This window comes from Molothrus aeneus, chromosome 7, assembly GCF_037042795.1.
Source record: "Molothrus aeneus isolate 106 chromosome 7, BPBGC_Maene_1.0, whole genome shotgun sequence".
Taxonomy (NCBI): Eukaryota; Metazoa; Chordata; class Aves; order Passeriformes; family Icteridae; genus Molothrus; species Molothrus aeneus.
Genome location: NC_089652.1, coordinates 36,994,386 through 37,020,946, shown reverse-complemented (window position 1 = coordinate 37,020,946; position 26,561 = coordinate 36,994,386). Strand labels below are relative to the sequence as shown.

The window sequence follows — 26,561 nt, the reverse complement described above, 5'->3', positions numbered from 1 at the left end:
GCTGGAGTCAGAAACCCTCCAGCTGCTCCCTAAAAATATCCACATCCTTCCTCTGGTAATTGCAAGGACCTTAATTGCCAGCTCCTAATGAGTGGCAAGAAACCGTGAACGAAGGGAGAGAATTCACTGCCCCACCTCCGTTTTCTGTTTGAAACAGGTTTAATTACAGGCAAAGAATCGCAATTTTAAAATCCTCTGGGTTAGAAAATTGCCCAGAGAAAGGCTAGCAGGGCCAAAATTCAAAACCATGTGATTTAGGGAAGTCCTTATGTAGCAAGCACCTGCCACCATTATTGTCACCATGAGCACATTCCACCTGCTCATCCATACACACAGGTAGGGCAAAACCAGGAAATTCTGCAAACATGGAAAGACCCAGTGCCAGAAACTCAAATATTTAATATTCCATGAATATTTTGAGTATCAACACAGGGGTACACATAGTTCTGTCTTTCAGGGGGGCAAATATTCAGTGACATTTAAGGTAATGATGATTACAGAGAGTGGAGCAGCAAAAATACTTTGCATTAAAGTAATATTAAATACTTCAGAACTCAATATCCAATAATGATATATTAAATATTCAATTAATTATATATTAATTCAATGTTCAGCACTCTCATTTTCTCAGGTGTTACAATCACACATAAAAATAAAATGTAAGGAAGGAGATATAAATATAGATATATAGATATGGATGCACTGTCTTAAAATCTGCAAAAATTTGGTTTGGTTCCCAAAATCCTACAAAATTCTTATTTTCTACAATGGTGGCTTCTCCTTAAGAATCCTATAAGCCCTAAGAAGCTTCACCAAGGGCATAAAGGTTTTTTGTTCACTCCCAAGCCCCATTTATCCAGAACTTTCAACCAAAACAGCCAAACTTTGTACAAAACTTTTATTTTCAAGAATTATTGGTGGAGTACCCCCTACTCCAGGGCTAAACCTCTGTTGGCAGAGCAGATGGGAGGCACGGGAAGATATTTTTTCCCTCAGAATTCCCTCAGCTCTTTGCGCAGGGCCGAGGGCTCATCCCAACCTAACAGAAGCTGGCACGGCCCGCTCGGAATGTGGTGGTGGGACACGGTCACACGAGCTGTGGGAACCCAGGAAATTCCTCTGGCTGCCCTGGAGGGCTCGAGCCCCTGCCCAAGGGGCTCAGAGACCTTGGCAGAGCCCAGGACCCCTGTGCCTTGGATTTAGCCCTTGGAAAAAACAATTACCAACTTTATATGAAGGATTACAAGCCATGAAAGTTTAAGTAGAATGATAGCGAATTTATCATGGGGTGGAAAAATAGATTTTTGGGGTTTTTAGAATGGGGGTTCAGGGGCAAGATGGAGGAATCTGGGCATGTCCAGCCTTTCTCCTTCTTCTTCTTGGCCTCCATCTCCTGCTGTGATGGTGGCACTTTTGGATTGGTTTAGAGTAGAAGCTCACTGTCTAACACAGGTGATGGGTATTGGGAAGTCATTGTAAATATTGTACAGGTAGTTTTTAGTATAAAAAGATAACACAGCCCCAGGGCAGGCAGAGTGCCTCTGTCTGTCCTGCTGAGCAGACCTGGGCAGGCCAGGAGAAAGAATTTTATAGATAAGGAACAATAACAACCTTGAGACCGAGAACTGAAGAGCTCTGACTCTATATTTGAGCACCAGGCTGGGAAAAGAGAATTTCTGACACATCTTAGGGGCACTCTGAGCAGCACAGAATCCGAGAACGAGTCCCATGTTTGGGTTTGGATCATTTGGATCATGCAGCCAGTGTGTGAGAGGGCCTGGGCGCTGGCACAGAAATCCCATCCCTGTTAAGTCCACCTGCCTCACTCCAGTGGCACCTCGGAGGCGGGAAGGCCGTTCCCTGAGTGTGACACAGCACAAAGTACCAAGGCTCCATCAGAAGGGTGCAAGAGAGAGGGATTTGTTAGAGCAACATGCTGCTTTTATAGTTTTTCAAGATATCCACATTTACTTAACAGACACATTCACTGCCCATTGGTTGTAAGAAAGAAACAAAGTTCTCAGTGGGTGACCAAGGAGCCACATCATTCTCTGAGCCAGATGGAGTCTGTATCTCTTAACTTCCTCTCCTTCATCACATCTCCATGGTGACAGCCTTGGTGTCTTCCTCAGGAGAGATATGGGCCTTTCCTTATCATCAGGACGCCTTTGCTGGCTCACAAGAACAGCACAAAATGCCTTTCCTACAGTTCCCATTCCGGATTACTCCGGCCTGGCCTTTGCCCCACCACGGTGCAAATGAGCCACAGGAGGCCCCGAGCAGCAGCCCAGTTGCCCACTTGTCAGGTCTCATTAGGGAGGGGACATCTCGGCCTCGTTGGCTCTGGCGCTGGGGACAATGGAAGGTCCCAACCCTCCCCGGAGAGGAGGCCGGATATCAGGGCTCTGGGTTTAGGGGAGAAGTGTTGATGGAGGGGACAGTTATTGTAAAGGATGGCTTTGTCCCTTCTGTCCTCCTCGGGCTCAGCTGGCTGACCATGACCAAATCCAGCTGCAAGTTCGCAGTAAAAACACCATTCCAGGAAGGATTAAAAAGGGGAAAAAAAGGGAGTCAGACACCAAATCTTTCCATGCAAACACTCAGCCAAAGCCAGGCAGGAAGGAATTCCTGATTCACGGGTATTTCTGTGGTTCTCCTCACATAAGTACGGCACAGGTTGTGGTGTTCAGGGCCCTCCACCTTGCTCCCAGAGGAGATGGAGCATTTCCCTGCTCTCCCTGGATTTCCAGGGCAGTGGGAAGTTGCCTGGTTGGTGGGAGGCTGATGATTGTCCCTCACAGGAGGAGGCTGATGATTCTGCTGACAGCTCATCTCAACCTTCCTCCTCCATCTCCTCCTTGCTGTCTGGGCCACACCTCCAAGTTCCTACAAGGTCCCAACTCATTTCATCCTGACATTTCCTCTTATTCTTCCCCTTGGAAGGGCCTCCATCTCAGAGCTCCCTAAAGCAACTTTTCCCTGAGTGAAACAAGCCAGCAAAAGCCAGGGAAATTTCCCTCTCAGTGGGCAGGAGGCTTTCTGAGGCCTAAAGCAGCAATCACAGCACAGCCAGGCAGTGCCATCTGTGAGAAACCACCAAGGCTGTTTCTGTTCTGCTGGGCCATCCTCCCTCTGCCCTAGGGTGATGATTCCTCAGTGGGAAATGAAGCCATGAACTCTGAGCAGTCTGATGAGGCTGGAAGAGCTGTTCCTGGAGGCAGAGTCTTCCCTCCAGGAATTCCCTCATGCACTTCCCCAAGGTGACTTTCCCAAACAACTCTGCAGATTTTCCTCCTGCCTTTCTTCCAGGTCACACAAAGCTACAGGTTTGACTTTTCATGACTGAATTTAAAATATTTGGGCTACTTTTAATCTCCCTCCAGCTTCCAAATCCAAGCCCAAATCTCTGCCTGTGTCATCACTGTCCAAAGACAAATCAGAATGGCGATGGAACATTTTCCATCTGGCAGCTGTGCTGGATCCCAGACAACAATCCCAGGACTATTTGCAACTTCTCCAGCTCTAATTGCCTTTTCCCCCCTTCTCCTTTATCCTGCTCAGCCTTTTTTTGTCTATTCTATTTATTTCTTTTGGTTCCCACCACACACGTCAACAGGTTATGAAAAAAACCTGGAACTTTTATGAATTGCCTCCAAATCCAGCTTTTTTCCACATGCCATTTAGGGGATTTTCTTGGCAGTTTCACCCCAGGAGCGGTTAAATGTGCATCCCCCTCCCCATAAAATGGGATGTAGCAAAGCTCTTGTATCCAAGGAACCTCTCAGAGCTCTCACAGAGGGGTTCGCTGCCTCTCCTCAATTACAGCGAGCAAGAGTAATTAAACAATCAAACACAATTAGTGCACTAATTACTCCCAGGAACGTGGCCCATCTAATCGCCTTGCTGCTAATTACAAAGCCTGGAGTTCATTGAGCTAAAAGCCCTGGACCTGGGGAAGTGAAGGGGGGGACAATATGTTCCCTCTCACGCCGCCTTCCCTCGGATGCAATTTAATCTTTCACAGGATGTGATTCCAAGGTTATTTTACAGCCAGCACTTGGCTTCTCTTTTCAACATGAATCACTCATATTTTCAGTCCCACCAGTGAAACTTTTCTTAAATCCTTCCATCTTTTAATGATTTGGGGTAAAACGTCACTTCCATTTACCCTCAGGATAGTTAGGCTTCAGAAAAACACAGGGATGGAATAAATATATTTTACTGGAATATCTAAGACACTTAATATTTGGCATTAATGACGGGGGGGAAAGTGAACTTAAAATTCAGCCACAATATAGGAAAATATAATTTCTGCAAATCAATTGTCAAGTTTAGCAGGTGAAATATTCCAAGTTAGACAGAATTCATTCCCATTTTACTCCATGAGCAGTGCAGGGACACCACTTTTCCTTCCTTTAAATTACATGGAATATTCAAACCCGCGACCATGAACACCTCTGAATCAGCAGGAAAAGGGACATGGATGATCCAACAAATCATTTCAAGACCTATTCCTGGGTTTTTGCACAGCCTGCAATAGAGTCAACAAGGGCAGAAAGCCTGGGGGGATGTGGGAGATGAGGATTTTGCTCAGTTTGGGAATTCTGGAAGCCCCTCAGCACACGGGCTGACCTCAGAGCATGGAGAGCCCCCAGACAGCCCGGCTCCACGCAGACAGGATAAGGAAACCATGCGTGAGCACAGAAATCCTGGGATTTTCCTGCTAATAAGAAGCAAAAACCCCCAGTTGCTGAGTTCCAGTGGCCAAGGGCAGGAGAGCAGCTAAATTATTCCCTAAATAAATATTTGAGTTCGCTGGGGCAGCTGAAAGGGCTCCTCTTCCCAAAGCAGGGATGGGATTTCTGTGGATCACACATTGCCTTCCTCCACCTTGGGAAACTCTTGTGGCAAAAGGAGGAAGGGGAACACCCCGGGGAGGAATTTCAGGACAGGGAGGCTGTGACTGCTGGTCCAGGGTTGGTGACTGCACTGGAATGGGGCAGGGTAGTGATGTTCTCCTGGGAACAAACAAAATGAAGTCCCAAGGAACAGTGTTTATGCATGAAATTAAATTTTGCTCCGTGTGGAAACAGCAGTTGGGATCATCCTGGACCATCTTTCCTACTTAAACCAAGCAAGAGCATCCCAGTTACTGGGAAAAAGGAGAAGAATATTGCAGTGTGAGCAAATGAAATGAAGCCAAAACAATGCCAAAGAAACAAGGGAAATAAAAAAACCCCAGGAGGATGTATTCCGTGTTTATGACAAGAGCTGGAAAATCATCTAAGCTGCAACCAAGACATGAAACCCACCAAGAAAACACTTTTCTAGACCATGTTTCAGCTTGTAGCATTTTAAACAGAATGGGATGAGGTTTTAAGGTTAAATTTTTACTAAGTCAAGAAAATTGGGACAACCTTAGGAGCAGGAGGATTTTTTAAAGGATCAAAGGAACAGCTCCCGAGTCCATGGTCACCCTGGGTAAACTCCTGGAGCATTTTATTTGTGCTACAGCAACAAATATTTCAAGTAGTAAAAAATGACAAGGGAAGGTCATTGGGATGGATGGGGAAAATAGGTCTCCAAACAATCCCATCATTTTCCAACGGGCAGGATTCTGGCTCTGGCTGTGAGACTGTTACAGGGAATAATTGGGGGGAGGCCAAAGCAGAGCACCAAAGCTCCGAACCCTTCTGATTACAAAAATGAGTTCTACCCAATTAACCAAGCGTGCTCGGGCCAAATTAAACCCCAGCCTAGTGACATCTCCAGATCTAATTGGTGAAAAGGGCACCTCCAAAAGATATTTTTTTCCCCCCCTCCCCGTTTCCCGCAATTCTGCATTCAGTATCTTTGCGCCAGAAGTATTGATAAGAAACTCTTTGATTAGAGGCTGACGGGGACATGAAAGGGGGAGCTTGTCCCTCCTGCGCCAAACTGTGCTTTAATAAAGCCAGACATCAATCTGCACCATTGTGTCCCCACTCTCCCGATGCCTCTCCGGCGGGATTTGTGACAGTTCCTCTGGGACATCACCTCGCACATTTGCCATGCTAGATTAGGCACCGAGCCACAGCCGCGCCCGGAGCGCGCTCTGCGCGGCGCCACGGCTCAGCCCCGCCAACGTCACCTCACACAAATGAGGCTTTATTGTTATGAACACAGCCAAAATTTCAGCCTTTTCCCCTCTGAGGAGCGTTCTGACCCATCACTGATTGCACTGTTATTATTCCTTGCCTCTCCTCAGTTACGCGATGTTAACGAATCCCGGTTTTCCCTATTCCCGCTGTAATGCTGTGTTTTCCCCCCAAATAATTTAACATATGCATGGAGCAGTTAACGAACGCCATGTGTCATTTTTCCAGCCCTGGACACGCAGGGATGAGGCCATGGAAGGGCTCCCTTCCCCTGACAGTTCACCCAGAGTTCATCCCATTTTTTATTTCCCGACCCGTGCATGAATTCCCTTTGGCACAAGGCACCAAAAATCCAGGGAAGCCACAAAAGGAGAGGACACTTAGGAGGACAACACCTCTGCTTTCCACACTTCCAAAGAGCACATCTCAAACCAGGCTGCAGAAGATGCCACGGCAACCCTCAGGGAAATAACTGGGAATTGGGAATGGCTTGGCCATTCCCAGCTGTACAATTCCGACATCTCCATAAAATCTCATGACCAAGGACCCGAGCCTCGTACAAGGATCCTTTAGATAAGTACCTCATTCCTATGTTTATCTTGATAAAGCAGCTCATGTTTGTGCGAATCTAAATAAATAAGAGTTTCTTGTTCTATTTTATCATTTCTGCTGCCACACTTTGCTCCATAAGGACTGTAACAGATTTTGTTGTAAATCTCTTGGCAGAAATTGCCATAATTAGTTATATTTAAAGAGAAAAATTAATCTAATTTTGTATTTTCTATCCTGTGACACCAAATTTCAGATACTTTCCTCCAAAAGCTTTACTCAAAGTTATCCTACTCCAGCTTTAATGTATGCTTTATTTTGGTATAAATTAGAAAAGCTACATATCATTAAATAATATGCAATAAACCCAAACGAGAACTGGCTAATTAATGTACTTTCAGCTGTCTAGTTAATCCATGGAGTAAACAAATCCTTAATTCATGATGATTTTCATTCGTTTTTCCAGAAAAACAAAACCCAGCCGAACCCAAAACAAACCCTCTGCTCCATAAGAATTTCCAGTGTTATTTGAATTCCAAGGCCAATTAATTGCCAGTTTTCCTTACAGAAAAAGCCATTGAATTCCTTTATTTTTCCAACTTGATGATGAAAAAAAGACTAAGAGAAAACTCATCCCCAGCATGATGGGAATCTGTAAAACTCCATCCCCATTTTAGCCACTGCTCCCAGGATGGTTTCAAGCTTCCAACACCACAATGAGGGATCTCAGTGGATATTCCTGAGATGGAAATTTTGGATTTCTCCCTGATTTTTATCACATAAATGTGCTGGAAAGCTGAGCAGTGTAGGTGCCTTCCCACAGAAAATTCTTTACCCTTGTGAAGAAAGTCACTCCTTTTCATTTATGTCATTACAATGTAGAGATGGACAAAATACTCTGAATAACTGAATTAATCTTAATTCATTTTTCTGATGCTAAAATGAACAATTTTGCTGTTCCAAGTTCAGTTAGGAGGAAGCTATTTATAAAGTGCATTAACTGCAGACAACTCCAGGAATAAGCAGGGACGTTTCACTCCCATAGCACCCATTTCCTTGTAGATTTAATTTTTAATTCAATTTTTGCACAAGTTCATTACCCTCCCTGCATTTCCCTTGTAGATAAACACTGCCAATCAATTTTAATGTGTATTTATCACATAGTGAAAAGTGTGAGCACATCATAATATTATATTGAAAAATCCTGTTATGTTCCACAGCTAAGCAGGAAAATATTCCTGTGATCCATAACTGTCTGCCAGCAGGTCAGAAAGCTGAGGCACAAATTTGGTTTTAGTAAGAGTAAATAGATTAATTTAATTAATTAATTAAATTTTATATAATATTAATATTTATTTAAGAAATAAATAATTTAATTATCTATTTAATATTTATTTAATAAATAAAATAAACCAAGCTACTCAACAGTTCTGCCAGCAGAGAACCAGGCTCTCATTCTGGTGGATTTCACCCCAAAACAAACCTTATAATTTTAAAGCAATGTCACAAAAGGATTATTTTGTTGCTGTTTTTTCAGTTATTTTGGTGGGTTTTAGGGGTTTTTGGGGTTGTTTATTTTTTTCATCCAATTGTTGCTTCAACCCACCAGAAATAATTCCCTGGAGCTCATGGATTATTTGCTGTGTTTATTCAGGGTTAACTGCAAATAACAACAGTGCCCGGGGATAGAAAAAGTTAATTTTCCTGAAACTACAGTGCCTGGATAGAGGAAATTTTTCCAAAATAACAGCATTTTATTCACAATAAGCAGAATATTTCTGTTTTGTGGCAAAAATCATGCTGGCATGAATACAGCTTCCTAAAAATTAGCTGAGCTGAAAAGGGGCCTGAAAACAATTGAGGATCTTCCTGGAATGCTCATGAGATAAATCCTGAGGGTCACGGGGATAACACCCAGTGCCCATGAGAATGGAAAACCCTGGTTTGGGTAATATAAAAATAAAAAATGAAAATAAACATAAAAAACAAGAGAGTGAAGGACAATAACCACACCCAGGAGCCTGGACAAAGGGCTGGACTCTGCCTGAGATCAGCAGGGAAAGGGAGCAGGAGCTGAGCTGGGAAGGGGATGGGATGTTCAGGATGGAGACAAACACAAGTGCTTGGAACAGTTTTGATGGAATCCCAGACTGGTTTGGGTTGGAAGGACCTTAAGGGTGATCCTTTTCTGATGCCTCAGGTTTTAGATTTATATTTTTCAGGCTCTGTGCTGCTTTAGTGCGCAGCTCTGAGCTTCACATTCAGCGTTGCTGAGCTCTGTGCAAGAGCAGGGAGACAAAACAATTCCTGCTCCAGCTGGGCACCAAGGACAAATGACCCAAATCTCAGCCCAGGAGCACAAACCCCGTGGGCTGGAGAGAGAAAAACAAGCAGGGTGGGACTGCAGGGGCTAAAGCTGGGATGGGACAATGAACTGCAAGGTGCAAATGGAGCAGAACTGATCCCAGGGACAGAGCCCGGGAGCGCTCGTGCATTTTGGGGCCATTTTGGTTGATCTTGGGTGCAGCCCTGGCGCTGCCCAAGGTGGATCCATGGAGGAGATCCTTTGAATGAATCCCCCTGCTTTATTCTTTAACTTTGTTCTTGGGAAGCCTTCTCAAGGCATCAATTCCACCCCTTGCCATGGCAGGGACACCTCCCACCATCCCAGGGTGCTCCAGCCTGGCCTTGGGCACTGCCAGGGATGCAGGGGCAGCCCCAGCTGCTCTGGCAATCCCAGCCCAGCCAGGAATTCCCAATGTCCCATCCATCCCTGCCCTCTGGCAGTGGAAGCCATTCCCAGTGTCCTGTCTCTCCATCCCTTGTCTAAATTCCCTCTCCAACTCTTCTGGAGCCCCTTTAGGCCCCCACATCTCTTTCCACCTCGCCCCACAACCAAATGAGGAAAACAGAAGCTTTTTGTGGCACACCAATTAAAACCGAACCCCTCCTTGGTGTTAATTAAACTTTAAACCTCTCCTCATCTGCCCTGCCCCATGCTGAATGCCTCATCCCCTTGGCATGACCAAGTCCACTTTCCCAAGGTTTTTTTGGAACATCACCAGGAATTCAGGAGTCTGCCAGCTCAGAGATGTTATCTTATATGAAGAATCCCTCAAAATCGTGCTCCAACTCATCTGCCTCAAACACTCACCTCCAGAACACGCTAAAAGCACAAAACATTCCCAAAATGCGGCCCCTTGATTTCAGCATGGCTTCATTTCCCCCCATGAATCACCTGGAATTCCACAGGCCACAATCCCTAACTTCCCCTGTGTCACCACTGACGTGTTCCCCGTGATTTATTGGTTTCCATCAGATCTGATCTCCACTCTCATCCTGCCCCAAATTCATGGAGGAATCTGTGTCTGACCAGGGAAATGTTAAAAATACTCAGATTTTTCAGCTGCTGATTTCTCACAAATTGACCTTTTCTGCCAATTATTTCCATGCTGACAGTAACAAATTCCACTGTAAATAACGACCCTCCAAGGGCACCTCTTCCTGCTTTTCCTTGAGAGAAAAGAGGCTTCCAAGAAAGTCATTCCACAACACTTCCATGTTTTACCTCAACAAACACAAAGGAATATTTAAGACAAAATAAACCCATTTAAATTTAAAATATTTGAACCAAAGCTTTGTATGGTTTTGTTTCCCAACTCAAGCAATATGTTGACATAATTATATTTTACTATATTTACCTTTTAGCCCCGTAATCATTGAGAAACCACCTCCAGAAGGGTGTAGGAATCTTGGGAATACCAAAGGATTGCCCCTGGATCAGCACAGCCAGTGCAAGACAGAGCAGAGAGCACAACCTGGCCAGTCCACAACATTACAGAAAAGAAAAAAACTTAAATTAAAACAGCCTAGATTAAAGCATGATGAAAATTTGCTCCCTAAAGCAAACAGACTGACTAGAAAATGGGCTGGAAATTCAAAAATCCCACTGGTCCAGAGGATACATGGAAACAGGTGTGATAAAAGGAATTCCAAATTTTTTTTTTTTGTGCCACTATTTTAATTAATTTTTTTTATATGTCACTGAGGCCTCATGGAAAAAATAATCAGGTCAGGATTCCTTTAGGGAATGATGGCCTTTCCAAGGATATTATAGATAAAAATATAGATTACTTCCTAATATCAATGACCAGACTCACCAGCAGACAGAGTTTTTGGTACTGAAACACTGCTTTAATTTCCATGATGTCTAATTATGTAAACAGCTCAAACAAATAAAGGAAGAAAGATGTTTAGAAAAAGGAATTTTTTTCTTTCTTTGATCATTGAGCACTTCCAGCCAATTCAGGAGTGAAGTCAGCTCTGGTCATAGTTGGAAATGAAGGCCTGCAGTTGGCAGTGCCAGTGTGTCAGAGCTGGTTGCAATGATTATATATGAAAATATTATAATTTATTGTTACATCTAATTGCATGTTATTATAACTATCCTATATTTTAAATATAATGATTCATATTCTAATATAAAATCCAAGGAATCACAGAATGTTTGGGTTGGAAGGGATGTAAAATTCATCCCAATCAACTCCTGCCATGGCAGGGACACCTTCCACTGTCCCAGGGGGCTCCAAACCCCATCCAGCCTGGCCTTGGACACTGCCCGGGATCCAGGGGCAGCCACAACTTTTGGCTTTAAATTGAGAGAGAGGAGGATTATGTGGGATATCGGGAAAAAACCTCCCCTGTGAAGGTGGTGAGGCCCTGGCCTGGGCTGCCCAGTGGAAGTCAGGAAGATTTGCTAATATATTTCAAAATAAATTGTTTCCACGTGGAAGATAAATGGTTTCCACATGGAAACAAGAAATTGCCAGGAGCAGACACTTCAGCTGCTCTGTTTTCCTTGAAATCAGCAGGAAATCCCACTGGCCTCAAACCCTAACTCCAGAGGGACACTGAGGCCTTGAGTGGGGGTGATGCCTTGAGGCTGCCCTGGAGCAGAGGCTGGGCAGAGTCCCAGAATAAAGCAGGGATTCATTCCAAGCATCTCCTCCATGGATCCACCTTGGGCAGCACCAGAGCCCAGCCAGGGCTGCACCCAAGATCAACCAAAGTGGCCCCAAAATGCACCAGCGCTCCCGGGCTCTGTCTCTGGGATGAGTTCTGCTCCATTTGCACCTTGCAGTTCATTGTCCCATCCCAGCTTTAGCCCCTGCAGTCCCACCCTGCTTGTTTTTCTCTCTCCAGCCCACGGGGTTTGTGCTCCTGGGCTGAGATTTGGCTCATTTGTCCTTGGTGCCCAGCTGGAGCAGGAATTGTTTTGTCTCCCTGCTCTGTGCACAGAGCTCAGCAACACTGAATGTGAGGTTCAGAACTGCACACTAAAGCAGCACAGAGCCTGAAAAACTAAATAAAAGCCAAAACCTGAGGCATCAGGGAGAGGAGCATCCTCCTGCAAAAGCCTGAGTGGGAGCAGCTCCCACAGGGCCCAGACCCTGCAGAAATCTTGGAATCCACCCAAAATCTTGGCCCCTCCTACCCCCAGTGCAGCTCTACACATAAACTCATAGCTGAGGTCACAGCTCTGAGCACCACAATTTCTAAATCAATTAATTTGGGCTCCTAAGCACTGGAGCCCAACCAGAGCAGTCCCAGCTCCTCCTTTACCATCCAGGTCCCTCATCTTCTCCATAAAAAACCTTCACAAATCAAAAAGTGATTAAAAAAGTTACCTTTCTGTAGAGGGCAGGGAAACAAAGAGCTCCAGAGCAGCAGGATAAGGTGAGCAGAACCAAACCAGGGATCAGGAGCTCCCTGAGCTCCTTTAAAGTCACCCAGCAGTGGGAGGAGCACCAGGAATTAATTAGGGAACAGTTTCCCACCTCTGCTCAGGTGTGGGCTCTTTGTTTACCAGAATCACCTGACCAAAAGCATTGCTCCAGGTCAAAATGTCAAAGAAACATATTTTAAAAAATAAAAATAACAAAGAGAAGTTTGAAGAGTTTGGTTTTGTTTTTATAATCCAGGCCTTCTCCTCTATGCAACAGAATTAACAGATAAGCAGGAAAAGTCTTATCCCTCCACAGGGAATTTGTTTCTTCCACACCTTAAATCCTAAATTTTCACCCAGTCTGGCCATGAAAATTGTTTGCCTCAGAATAGGAAATAATCAATGTTTTAAGTCTTTGCTTTAGAGTTTTTCAGTAAATTATAATTTAAAAATACCGGAAGGAAAATGATAAAAATAAAGGAAAATTCCAAGGCCAGGTTGGACAGGGCTTGGAGCAACCTGGGATAGTGGAAGGTGCCTGTGGCAGGGGGTGGAATGGGATGAGCTTTAAGATCCCTTCCTAAATTTATGGAAGGCAGCCATAAATATGAACATAAATATGAAAATATCCATTCATTCAGCCCTCATGGCTCCAATTCCCTGATAAATGTGGAGGTGGAGGCACCACTCTGGGAGATCAGGTGGATTTTCAGCTCCAACAGCCACAGCAGGGACAGAGCAAAACCCAGAATTCCCCACCCCCGGTCTTGCTCATCCTCTGGAATCCTGATCACAGTTCAGAAAAATTCATTTTTCACCTAGAAGGGGAAGAGAAGAAATAAAAAACGTGCTGTTCAACCTTCTCCTGTTATGACAGACTTGCAGATACTTCACATTTTTCATTTATTATCAGGGGCTGCTTTGTGGAGCTCCAAGCCACGCTCTGTGCCAGATATATGAGGTCATGGAGCTGAAGCTCTGACTCCCTGCCAGATCGAGCTGTGATATTAAAAGAAGCCAAAATGAGCTTCCTGTGCAAAACTGGGAACAAAAGAGCATTTTTCCAGTGCTACCCTGAGGGTTCATAGGAACCTCAATGTCCAGCTCCAGGCACAGCTCCCATCTTATCACCCCATCAGCTCTGGAGCAGAAACCCAGTGTGGGCTCTTTTGGGATGTGTCTGAGTTTAAATCAGGGTAGAGACACAGAGAGGTCCTGGCAGGAGCTCCCAGCCCAGCCATTCCCAAGCAGCTGCTCGATTCCCACACCTGAAGCACACAGAATGGGATGGGAGATGCAGCCTCCAGCCACAGTGGGATGGTTTGGGTGGGAAGGGACCTGGGGATCATCCAGTTCCAACCTGGGCACCTTCCATCATCCCAGGCTGCTGCCTTGGGCACTGCCAGGGATGCAGGGGCAGCCACAGCTGCTCTGGCAATCCCAGCCCAGCCAGGAATTCCCAATTCCCAATGTCCCACCCATCCCTGCCCTCTGGCACTGGGAGCCATTCCCTGGCTCCTGTCCCTCCATCCCTTGTCCCCAGTCCCTCTCCAGCTCTCCTGGAGCCCCTTCAGGCCCTGCCAGGGGCTCTGAGCTCTGCCTGGAGCCTTCCCTTCTCCAGGGGAACATTCCCAGCTCTCCCAGCCTGGCTCCAGAGGGGCTCCAGCCTTGGAGCATGTCCAGGGCCTCCTCTGGATCTGCTCCAGAACCTTCTGATGTCAGGCCCAGAGCTTGAGGCAACTCTGCAGGTGGGGTCTCACCTGAGGGATAATCCAAATTCTCACCCTAGGATTTGCCACTGAAGGTTCCACCCATGAAGGGACTCAGGAAATTTCTCTCTCACCACCAGCAGCCAAGACCTGGTGATGGTGATGTTTTCTTTAAGCAACCTCAGTGCCCAATTTTACACATCAGAGACCCAAAACCAGCTCAGGAAGTGCTGTATTATCCAGCCAGGTGAGCTGCAGGAATTTTGGAATTGAAAAGAACAAGTAGATATTAAATTCTTACCCAAAACTCTTCAAAACAACATGAAAAATCCAACAAACAGAGCTCAGACAGACCCAAGAGCACTCATCCAGCCCTCCCAGATCCTGCTGACAGCTGCTGGAAGCACATGGAATCTTTTCAGGACAGAACACCTTGAAAATAATCCTCCCTCCAGAAAGCTTCTGATACCCAACAGCATAAACCGTGCTCAGAGAAACAGGGGAAGGACTGTGAGGAAAAATTTCCTTGGAAAAGCAATAATAATATGAGTTATGGAATGGTTTGGATTGGAGAGAATTCTCTAATTCCAGCTCTCCTCCATGGATGTTGATCAGGAGGAAAAACTGAAGATAAACATGGGCATCAATGCACATCAGGAATTTTAAACTAAAAATACTAAACTGAGTTTAAACTAAACTCAGGTTTGGAATTGCTCTCATTTCCTGAAGATGCAGGATGCAAAGCAGCAGGCAGGTGTGGGATCAGCCTTGGGAATGAGGCCTTCACTCTCAAACCCATCAAACTGTCCTTGGGACCACAAGCACCAGTGGGAATTCAGATTCCATCACCTGAGAGTTTAGGAAACATCAGAGTCTTCCCTACCTCCAAGGAAAGCCACATTTTACTGCAAGTTACCATATTTTTAGAAAGAAATTATGGATAAAATGTGTGCTAAAGCCATGCCCACAACTTGCCCTGTTGGGTCATAAAAGCTCAGTTCCTCCCCTTGACTCCGAGCCAAGAATCCATGGGGAAGATGCTCCACTATCCACAAAACTCTGTGCAAATCCCACACTTTAAATAAAGATGTACCAACATATTTGTCCCAAGACATTTTTCCATTCACACAAAAACATGGATGCAAGACTTAAAATCCCCTTCCCACAGAGGTTTCAGGTGTTTCATGTTCCCATAAAACATTCTGTGGATTGATCCTGGATACAAGGATAAATATCCTTGGATTGAGACTGGAATTGGAATTATCCCAGCAACAAGTGTGGTTATTATGTTGCTTCTACTTTTGGGACCTCAATGTAATTTTCATGTGGCATCACACGGTTCCCTTCATGGTTTTGGCAGCCAAGCCAGGAAAATCCCTTCCCAAAACCCCCTCCCAGCCCAGGAACCCAACTGAAAATGGGAAAAAGAAGTGACAGACGCCCAGAGCTCCACACCTTGCTCGGGGACAATTTGGTGCAGGGTCCAAAGCACCCAACCTGTCCTAATCACCTTGAGCTCATTAATTTACAAAGCTTTGGCCCAACTCTCGGGGCTGGCAGATGATCAAGCTCTTAGTGGATGTGATTCAAACTAATCCACTAAAAGGCATTTAATTCCAGCGAGGAAATCGGGACTTTTCAATTATTAGAAGTGCTAAAAAGTTTTACTGCCAGCAGACTTTCAAGGTGAGGGGAGAAACAAGGCCCAGCTCCATCCATGGGGGGTTCCCACCTCAAATCCCACCACCAAATCCCATCCCATGGTTCCCCCCGTCCTCTTTCACTGCAGACAGGGAAAAAAGCAACTGGATCCAGCCTGTGCTGCTGCTTATTTTCCCCTTTTTCATCCTTCAGATCCCATTTTCAGTATGGTTCCCTAGGGAAAAGAGGATTTTGTCAAGTTACACAACTTCTCACTTGCATCCATCAGGGCGTTTGGCCAGGCTGGAAAGGAAGGGCAGGTTGGGAGGTCAATGAACATTCCATGATGGGACCATCCTCCAGCTACCTCAGCCAACTTTGCACTCCCATCAGTACCTCACCAGACACCAAAAAACCCAAAAAATCCCAAAATCCAACAGAGAGAGGAAGAGAGAAAACTCTGAAGTGTCCCAACCGTGGGAAAAAAATGGAATTACAAACCAGGATAAGACCCAAAGTTGTAAAAATCAACTTCCTCAGACACGGGGCAGGTGGTGTCCTTGGGGCCAGGATGGTTGCTGGGAATTTGTTGTTAAATTGGATCATGCTCAAGATTTTTATTTTGCCAGTCCCAAAAAGCCAAGGCCTTGTTGTCTGAACACCAAACCAAACAACACCGAATGTCATTTCCAGTGGATATAAAACTCAAAGCAGGTAAATATTCATTCATTTAACAACACTCTTGATTGCCCCAATTAAAATTTTCTCCATAAAGCAATTCCACAATAAAACACTCCCTAGGATAAAAACCACTGAAAAACCACCTCTTTCCTTTTTCCCACTTGAATATTAGATCTAAACCCAAGGTAAAAGCTATTTAAAATCTCTGTTATCTAGAAAAAAAATATGAAGATGGTGATATTAATTTTAAAAACATTGTTAAATGTCCCAAAGATGCTTTGTACCATACTAAATGTTTAAGCAGGGCATGGCTTGGCAGATACAAGCTGAAAACAACTTAACAGCAGTGAAACTTATTTTTTCCCATCCTTAGAATGCAGCTGGAAAAACAACTTTAAAACCTTCTCCATCCTTGGAGGCCAACTGATCAATATGGAGATGTCAGTATTTGTGTACAGGTTTTATGGAGTTATAGAAAACAGATATTTCAGATGGATAAAATAGATATTTTAGGTGGATAGAGCAGATATTTTAGATGTAATTTTTGTATATTTATCTACGGATGGACAGACATTCATCACCCAGCAGAGACAGGAGGCAAAATGAGGACGACAAGGCCACTTGAACTTTCCTTGGGATGTGACGGACCCACAACGTTTTCACTCCCCACAAACCTCCCCACATTCCTACCTCCATGGATACCCCAAAAACCTCTGAACCACCAAATAACCTCCTTGCAAAACACCTCCACAAAATCCCGGTGGGCATCCCAAGGGTCCAGATTTGGTATTTATGGATGGTTCCCAACGCTGGGTCCCAGCCCCGCGCTCACCCTCTCCTCCCGCGCCGGCGCCGCCCTCGCCGGCCCCTTGGATCTTCCCGGAGAGGGCTGGAAGCTCCTTAAGAGCATGAAGACATCTCAAGAGATTTTAACTGTTAATATCTGCAGACTGGCATCTGCTTCCTCGGCAGTTTAGCCCCAAATGTACGTCTGGGAAGAAGGAGAGCCCTAAAAGCAGGCGGGATTTCTATGAAATCCAGCCCTGCACTGGTTTGGCTTTAGAATCTTGTTATAGGAGCACAAGGATCCCAGGAAAACAAACTCCCTGTGGTGAAATATTGGAGGTAGGGAAAGGCTGGTTGTGCACAAAAAACAAAGAGCTTGGTCGGTGTAGAGAAAATAAAACATGCAAAAATAAATTCAACCCCATTAAATATTTAAATATACTAAATTGGCCAAATTTGTATAAAAAACAGAGTAATACATAAAAAAAAATTAAAAATCTAGAAGTTAAAATGGTCTATTTTATTTAATATATTTAGATTTACCACAAGCCTTATGTGGGGACACTCAAAACATTTCTACAAACACACAAATCAACTCTAAATAAACTGCACGTGCAGAGCCCCCATTAAATCAATATTTGGGCTGTGGAATTAAAGTGCTGCCATTTGGGATTCTGGCCAGGAGAGCCCACGAGACCCCATGACTTGAGCAGCAGATGCACAGAGCGAGGCCTGGAGATGCTGACATTTCATCAAGGGCTCCCATTCTTCTGGGGACAAGAGCCATTGTTCCCTGTCCCACCAGGGCTCTTTGGGAACACTGCTGAAGCACATCTGCCCAATTTTATTTTATTAATAAATTTTAATAAGTGTTTTTTCAAGTTGTTGGTTTTTTTTTTTAAGTGTTTTATTCAATTCCTCAAAAATAACGTCTGAAGAGTAACCTGACGGAATTTGCTTCATTTATTCAAAAATTGTGTTTGTCAATGTGTAACAACAAATAAATTAAAATCTGCAGCAGCTGGCAAAGAGAAATCCAGGGGTTTAATGGAGAATATTTTCATTTGTTTGTCTTTCTCCTTCCTACCAACCTCATTTTCAGGTGACTTTGTGGCATGCATTTATGGCATTACTCCACCTTCTCCTCCAGACACACAATATTTAGATTTAAAATCCATCCTACAGCTGATTAATCACCAAAAACGAGCTTGTCAAGCCCTTCCCTCCACCAGCCAGACCCAAAAATCCCTGATTTCTGTAATAGAAGTGTGAATTCTATGGCACAGAAGGACAGTGAGCTGAAATCACCCCAGCTGCAGTCCAGGAGCAGAGCTGGCAAACACTGGACTCACCCTGTGAGGTGATTCCAGCTGGGAATCTCTGCCTGGACCAAGGAATGATAACAGTGAAAGGCAACGGGGGCTGAGTCAAAAATTTCCAACTATTTCAGAGGAGAACATTATCAGTGAGTAAATAAATTAATTAATAAATAAATAAGGACTAACAGCAGCAGTTCACGAAATTTCCTGAGAAAATAAATTTTTGAGGACTTTTTTAAAACTGCCCCAGGGCATTTAAAACCCACTTTTAATAAGCTCAAAATTAGGCAAGATTAGGAGTGTGCAGCCTTCAGCATTTCTGGATACAAACCACCAGGAAAACACTCTCCCTTCCATGACTTCCCCTTTTCCAGAGTCCTTTTATTCCCTGCACTGCAAACCAATCCTGAATCCCAATAATTTTCCTCTGTTAATCTGGTTTTATACTTTGTTTTTTTTTTTCTTTTAGCACTTAACTCCCTCCTTGGGACGAACCCCAGGGATTCTGCAACCTGCCTGATGCTGAAATATTCCCATTTTTCCAGCCAAATCCCTGCAGTATCCACAGGGATCATCCCACAGCGAGCCAGGCACCTGCCTGAGAGTCGGAATTTGTCTGCACAGCAGCTCAGGAGATGAAAGCAGAGCCACACAAAAGCTCAGGGCTGACCGATAGGAAATAATTGCAGGCAGAATTCCATGAGAGGAATTTATGTTATTCTATTCAAGGCACTCGTAGAGGAAAAGAATGCAAAAAAAAAAAAAACAAAAAACACCACCCAGAATTTGATAAAATACAGGAATAATTGGCATTAAACCAATAAAAGACGTAAAAGGAAAACATGATAAAATTTTAATTATAATTGAGGTAATTCCTCTCATCTTTTCCTATCATATTTGGCAGTTCATGTAGAATATTTAGCTGTTTATATAGAATACTTAGCATTTTATATAGAATATTTAGAAGCTTATATTGAGCATTTAGCTATTTCTATAGAGTATTTAGCTATTTATATGGCATATTTAGCTGTTTATATAGAATATCTAGCAACTTATATAGAATATGTAGCAATTTATATAGAATATTTAGCTATTTTTATAGCATATTTAGCAGATTATGTAGAATGTTTAGCAAATTATAAAGAGTATTTGGCTATTTATATGGCATACTTAGCAGACTATATAGAATATTTAGCAATTTACATAGAATATTTAGCAATTTATATAGAATATTTAGCTATTTGTATAGCATATTTAGCAGATTACATAGAATAATTAGCAACCTAATAGAGAATATTTGACAATTTATATAAAATCAGGAAGCCCCTGGAAGAGCTTACTCAGGAATATTTGTATATTTTTAGCATTTTATATAGAATATTTAGCAATTTATATAGAATATTTTAGCTATTTGTATAGCATATTTAGCAGATTATATAGAATAATTAGCAACTTAATAGAGAATATTTAACAATTTATATAAAATCAGGAAGCCCCTGGAAGAGCTTACTCAGGAATACCCACCGACAGAGCAGCAGGAGGGATATTTTATGTCATCATCCCAAATCCATCCCAACTTTGAGGGTTTCCTGAGTTTTCCAGCGAAGCCAAGCCCGGGGAGGAGGCACAGCTCCTGCTGAGAGCATCTGCAGCATCCCTTGGGAGAGAGCCCCGCTCTTAACTCCCTGCCCTGGCACCGCTGGCAGCCCCGTAAATGGGAATATTGTGGATTCACAGGGAATCACTGGAGCAGGGGCTGAGCTGGGATCACGTAGGCACAACTGGGCAATGAACAAACGGCCATTTGTACTGGATTTTTCCCTGTTTTAACACGTGCCAAGGGATAAACCGTGGGTTTATTGGGTGTACAGATGTCCAAAATAGATTTTTATTGGGGTTAACAATACTCAGTTGTTGGTGGGGAAGGAGTCCTGCCTCCAGACACACATTTCTCCTGCGAAGCCCGTAAAATTTCCACAGCAGATTTATAAAAACTCAACCAGGGACAACAAAGTGGACAGGGAAGAGCCCAAATAGCAGCCCTGATGGAAAATGATGATTATTTGTAGGAACATATGGCCAGAGAGGGATAAGGGCTCTGCTCCTCTCTGAGTAGGTCACACCACACCACAAAAAACACAGAAAACTCGCCAGGGGCAAAATGGGTCTAGGACAGGAAAAAAAAAAAAATAGGAGTTATCCACTTTGTAGGAAAAAAGATGGATTTCCAGCAAGTCTTGTCGTTCAAACTAACAAAAAAAAAAAATCATGGAACTCAAAATAGTCTTTAAAAAGTGGTGGTATAATCATATATATTTATTTGTGCTTTTGCTCTTGCTCTCCAATTTCACCACAAGGAGGGATTGTCAGAGGTAAAAATCTCTCCAGAGTGGCAAAGAGCCACCAGAAATCCTACCTTGCCACCTGCTCTTGGTGTTCCCAGAGAGCCAGGATCCCTTTCCAGAGGCAGATCCCAATCAGCAAAGCAGACACGGCACCTTTCACCCAGGGCCCGCCCCAGGGCTGAAACAACAGTTTGTTTTCGAGCTAAATGAGTCCATTTCCACTAAATAGGTCTCCCTGGGTGAGTTTTGTGGAGCCAGACCATCAGCAGCTCCAGCAGACTCTTCCAGCTCTCCCCAGAGCTCAGCTCAATTGACCCCAAGGACTCGCTCTGCCCGTCCCATCCCATCAATCTGACAGACACGACGAGCAAAACGGGGCAGGAAAAGGAGGGGGGTCAGAACTTCCTGCCCTCAGGTCCTAAAACTCATCTTGAGGGATGCCCAGCATTTATTGTTAGTGCTCCTTAAACCTCTTTTTTCATCCAGGCCGTGAGAAACTGGATTAACCGACAAATTGTGGGATGCAACTTGGGCTTCCATTGGAAAAGCCCAGCCCTGCTGACAAGCAGAGCTGAAAGCAAATAATTTATTCAGTTTCCAAGCTCTGTTGTAACTTATCCTCTACTTTTACACCAGAGAGTGGCAGGAAATCAGCCCTGGAGATCAGACACGCGAGCGCCCAATAATGGAACGGGCGGATCGCTGACGCATAAATAAAGTTTTAGATTTACAGGGAACAAGCCTCCCACTGTAACGCGGCCAGGAGGACTTTTCAGATGTTTGTATGTCAGCACTGGCCTAAAAAATAAATCCAGTGGGAATGGGAAGGGTTGGATTCCCTCCCTGCTGGCACCTCCTGGGGCTGTAGGGAGGCAGCGGGGTTAGACCCGAGGGCAAGCCTGGTTAAACCCCGTCCTTGGTGTTTGCATAACTAATGAGTGGATGTTGGGAATCATTTTATCCCAGCAGTCCTAATGAGCTAAATCATTTTGGGATCGTTTGTCTCACCCAGGATTTGTTTCCAGCTCGTTCTGTCGCCGATCTGGTGGAGAAACCTCATCCCCAGCCCTGATCCCTCTCAGAGCTGAATCCTGCAAGCTCAGCGCTGACCACAGCCAGGCAAAAATATCAAAATGTGCATTTTCCTGTGCTGCTTCCAGCAGTGGTTGCAGAGGGAAGGGCACCACTGGGTTTCCACAGCAGGAAAATAACGCACGGCTCTGAGATCCGCGGGATTCCGTGAGCTTGGAGCCAGCCTGACCTCCTGACACCACCAGCGCCAGACCTGAGCCAGCCAGGTCCTCCCATCTCGCTGCAAAATGGCTTTTCCACAGCGATAAAAGCAGGGAAAAATCCAGCACAGGTTGTTCTGAAGGTGTGCTAATAGCCACGCCGGGGGTTTCCACCCACTTCCCACTGGGATCTCTGTGGTTTACAACAATTCCCACTGAACAAGCTGTCTCAAGCAACAGAATAATTATTTTTTATATAGAAAATGCATTTATTGTGCCAGTTCTGCCCACTGGAAGCTCCCAATCCATCAGCCCAGCAGCTGGTGTGGCCTGAAAATGAACCTTGAAGTGATTTTAAAAAATGAACTGCAGCCTGGGCTCCTGACACTGGAAAAAATCAACCAAAGTGATGGATATCCCTGCAGGGACTCCCACAATCTGGGCAGGTTTTCATACCTGCCCCTGTACATTGCCAAGTAAAAATTCCCAAAATATAGGAGAAATTATGTGGCTATAGAAAAGAATTATCCAGCTCATTGTATTGGCAAGTGATGTTTAGGAATAGAATGTAGTAATTATTAAGACATTGGTAATATTCCCTCCACTGAAGCAGGAAAGAGCACATACACTGGCTACAACTGGAAGCACAGTTATCTATCTATGAAATTCACTTAAATTTTAATTTTTAATTTAATCCAAAGCTAGGCTGGGTGGGGCTTGGAGCAACCACTGGAAGGCGTCCCTGCCCACAGCAGGGATTGGAATAGGATGAGCTTCAAGATCCCTTCCAACCTAAAATATTCCATGATTTTTTTTTGCGAGCAGCATTTTTAAATAGCAGAGAAGAAGATCAGGAAGCTCTTTAGCAGCAGCAGCAGCAGCACCGTGCCTCTCTTCTACTCCCAACAAATAGAATTATTCCCTTTGCTTTCATTCGGAAAACAGCTTGTGAAGAGCCCCATTTCCATAGAGAGGCTCTCAGAATTAAAATTAAAAGTAGCGATAACCACACTGGGGAGCGGGGCAGGACCAGCCCGCAGCGCCTCCATCCCCTCTCGGGAGCCAAAAACACCGGAGAGCCCCCTCCTGTGGCTGGGACCCCCCAAAACCGGGAATCTGGGGGGAGAAGGGGGGGGTTGGAATGGAAAGGCGGGTTCCAAACACGGGGGGCTCCTGGAAAACCCCTCCGGCTCCCCCCGAGGCTCATCCCGGGATTCATCCCATGGGGAACCCGTTCTGCTCCGGGAGGCGAGCGAGGGGTCCCCAAATCCGGCTGGAATCGCCGAGCCGGGGCTGAGCGAGGGAAAAATGGACATTTTCTCCTGTAACCCCACACAGGCACGGGTTTGTTTTGCTAAGCACGTGTCAACCCGAGCGACTTCTCGACTAAAAAAAATAATAATCGCTTTTTCCGCTGTAACAATGGAGAAAACAATAGAGAAAACAATAGGGAAAAGAATAGGGAAAACAAGACAGAAAAGAACAGGGAAAGGGGGTAGAAAGAAGCGGTTTGGGGGGGTTAAACAGAGACAGGGACGTACCTTTGCCACACGGATTGTCCAGGCGCTGGCTCAGGGATTTTCCATCGCTCCCTCGGCGGCCGGGGCAGCCCGGGAGCCGGGAATGCGGGATCCGGGAATGTGGGATCAGGGAATGTGGGATCAGGGAGTTCGGGAGCCGGGAGTGCGGGATCCGGGAATGTGGGATCCGGGAATGTGGGAGCCGGGAGTGCGGGATCCGGGAGTGCTGGAGCCGGGAATGCGGGATCCGGCAGTGCTGGAGCCGGGAATGCGGGATCCAGGGAAGCGGGAGCCGGGAGTGCTGGAGCCGGCAATGCTGGAACCGGGAGTGCGGGATCCAGGGACGCTGGAGCCGGGAATGCCGGATCCGGGAATGCCGGATCCAGGGACACGAGAGCAGGCTGGGCTCGCCTCCCTGCCGTGCCCGGCTCATGGAGCGGCAGTGCCCGCTCTGCTCTGCCGGCAAGGCGAGATTAGGATCTCCGGCGGGCAGGGAATTGTGCTGAGCTCCGGCTTTCCTTGGCGCTTCATTAAAAACGAGATTTTATTCCGGGCTGGTGTGGACAGATCAAACAATCAGCGGGTTATCCTGCTCGGCTTTGCTCCAGGAGGGAAGGAAAAAACCCTATGGATAGCAGCGGATGAGTTCAAAAGCACGGGGAGTTAGCAGCCGGGAAGGAGAGGAATCCTGCGAGCCGGGAGCGAGCACCATCTCGGAGTGAAGCACAAACGTTCCAGCCTGGGGAATCACCTTATTCCCATTTTTTTTTTTATTTTTCCTTTTTCCCCGGTTCTGCTTTGCTGCTGCCGAGGGTGACGGGGAGCCCCGGCTCGCTGCTCCAGCCGGGAGCGCCTCCCTCGGGCTGAATCAGCGGCTGATCCCGGCTCAGCGCTCCCCAAAGCTTCGCCCGAGCCAAACTGCGGCCGCCAGCCCGCGGGGACTCATCTGCTGCCAGCTCCCAGCCAGGTTCGCTATCTCTGCTGCTCGCAGCTCTCAAGGACGGTGATGAGGTTTATCGCAGCGAAGTCACGTCTGTGTCCCGGCAGGCTGAGCTCGAAAACCCCCACGTATTTTCCAGAGCGTGACATCACATCTCAGCTCGGCTAAGTGGCTTTTAGATAACAGGCGATGCCCCCTCCCTGAGAATTCCGAGATAAAAACGTCGAAGAAGGGCAGTTTGCGCACACAGGGCGAGGTTTAACAGCGCAACTTAATTCATTTCGGGACATTAATTAGTCATGCAGAAAGTATTCAAAACACCAAGTATTCAAAACACCAAGTATTCAAACCACCTAGTATTTAAACCAGAAAGTAAATATTCAAACCAGCCCAAGCACCAATTCATAAAAAAAGCATTACTATGAAATCAGCCCCGGCTGCCGAGCTGCTCAGAAAGGCAGGAATGCTCTTGGGAGAAGCTGCAGCTCCTCTCTCTCACTCGCAGCACACAAATCAGGGGGCACCACCGGTCTTTCCTGCTCCCTGCTGCTCCTGCTTCCCCTTCCAGTGTTTATGGGAAGAGCATCTCCAAAATGGAACCTCCCTCAGACAGGTCTGAGATGTTTCTGACCTCGGGGTTGTGAGCGCTGGCTGCCACGCGTTCTCTCCTCTGCACAATTTCATTCATCATCACAGAACCCCAAAATGTCCTGAGCTGGAAGGGATCCACAAGGATCATCCTGCACAGGATCCCCCCAAAAATCCTTCCTGAGAGCATCGCCCAAACTGTTCCTGGAGCTCTGGCAGCCTTGGGGCTTTGCCCGTTCCCTGGGGAGCCGTTCCAGTGCCCCACAACCCTCTGGAGGAAAAACCTTTTCCCAAAATTTGCTCCGTTGACATAAACATTGATCACTCCCTGGAAAAGCTGCAAAGTCTGACTCAAACCGGTGAGTGGGAAAATTAATTAATTAATCACAATGAATCCCTTAATTAATCTTAATTAATTACAAAATTAATGAATTAATCACTTATTATTTACCTACATGGCATCTCGGAGATGCTCTTTGGATTAATAAAGCTTAAATATTAATTTTAAAAATTTCTTAGGCTTTTGCATGAAAAATGCTGTGGAATCGAGCACTGAGTCAGGGTCAAGGACAGACCCCCTCAGTGTGTCCCAAAATTCAGATAAAGGCTGGAGGGTGGAGGACTTGAAAAAATTACTGGAATGAGGCCTAGAAGAACAGGCAATGAATCAAAAGTTTTGGGAAAACCTTTAAGGGAATAGGGAGCAAATCTCTGTGAGGGCAGGGAAGGATCCCAGTCCCTGCCCTGCTGCAGGAGCAGGGCTGGGGTGGTTCTGGAGCAGGAACTTCTTGGGCAGGAGATTTAAAAAGCAGATCTGGGTGTCAGGACTGAGTCAGGGCTGGGCGTGGAGGCCCAGAGCTCCGTGCTGAGCAGGCACTGGGATGGAGAGGGCAGGAGCTGGGAGTTCCCTCTGGGAAAGAAGGAACAGCAGCCCCAGAGATGGGGCATTGCTTGGGCCAAGAATTCCAGAATCCAGACTGGGTTGGAAACCCTAAATCCCATCCCAGCCCTCTCATGGCAGGGACACATTCCATGGTCCCATTGCTCCAACCTGGCCTTGGGCACTGCCAGGGATCCAGGGGCAGCCACAGCTGCTCTGGGCACCCTGTGCCAGGGCCTGCCCACCCTCACAGGGAAGAAATCCTTCCTAAAGCCCAATTTAATCTCCCTTCTTTTAGTTAGAGGAAGCATCTCCCTGGATTTTATCAGGTGGCAGCTGTGGAAGTGGCTGAGGCACAGCAAATATTCAGTGGTTCACTACAGAGGGAGGTGGCAGCCAACCCATCCCAAAAATAGATGGGCAGGGAAAGGAATCTCCTTTCGGAGATTAGAAGAGTGGGACAGACCCTGAGCATTGCTACCAGAGGGTGGAGACCCTCCTGACTCAGC

At 45.6% G+C, this 26,561-nt stretch overlaps 1 protein-coding gene across 1 annotated transcript in view; it reads right to left on the bottom strand.

Moving 5' to 3' along the window:
- LYPD6 (LY6/PLAUR domain containing 6) overlaps window positions 1-20,178 on the bottom strand; it is a 31,150-nt gene extending 10,972 nt beyond the window's left edge. Inside the window, exon 1 of the mRNA XM_066553991.1 lies at window positions 20,072-20,178. The gene's annotated coding sequence lies outside the window, so the exon portion shown is untranslated. The remainder of the gene's footprint in view (window positions 1-20,071) is intronic.
- Window positions 20,179-26,561: the final 6,383 nt, after the last annotated feature.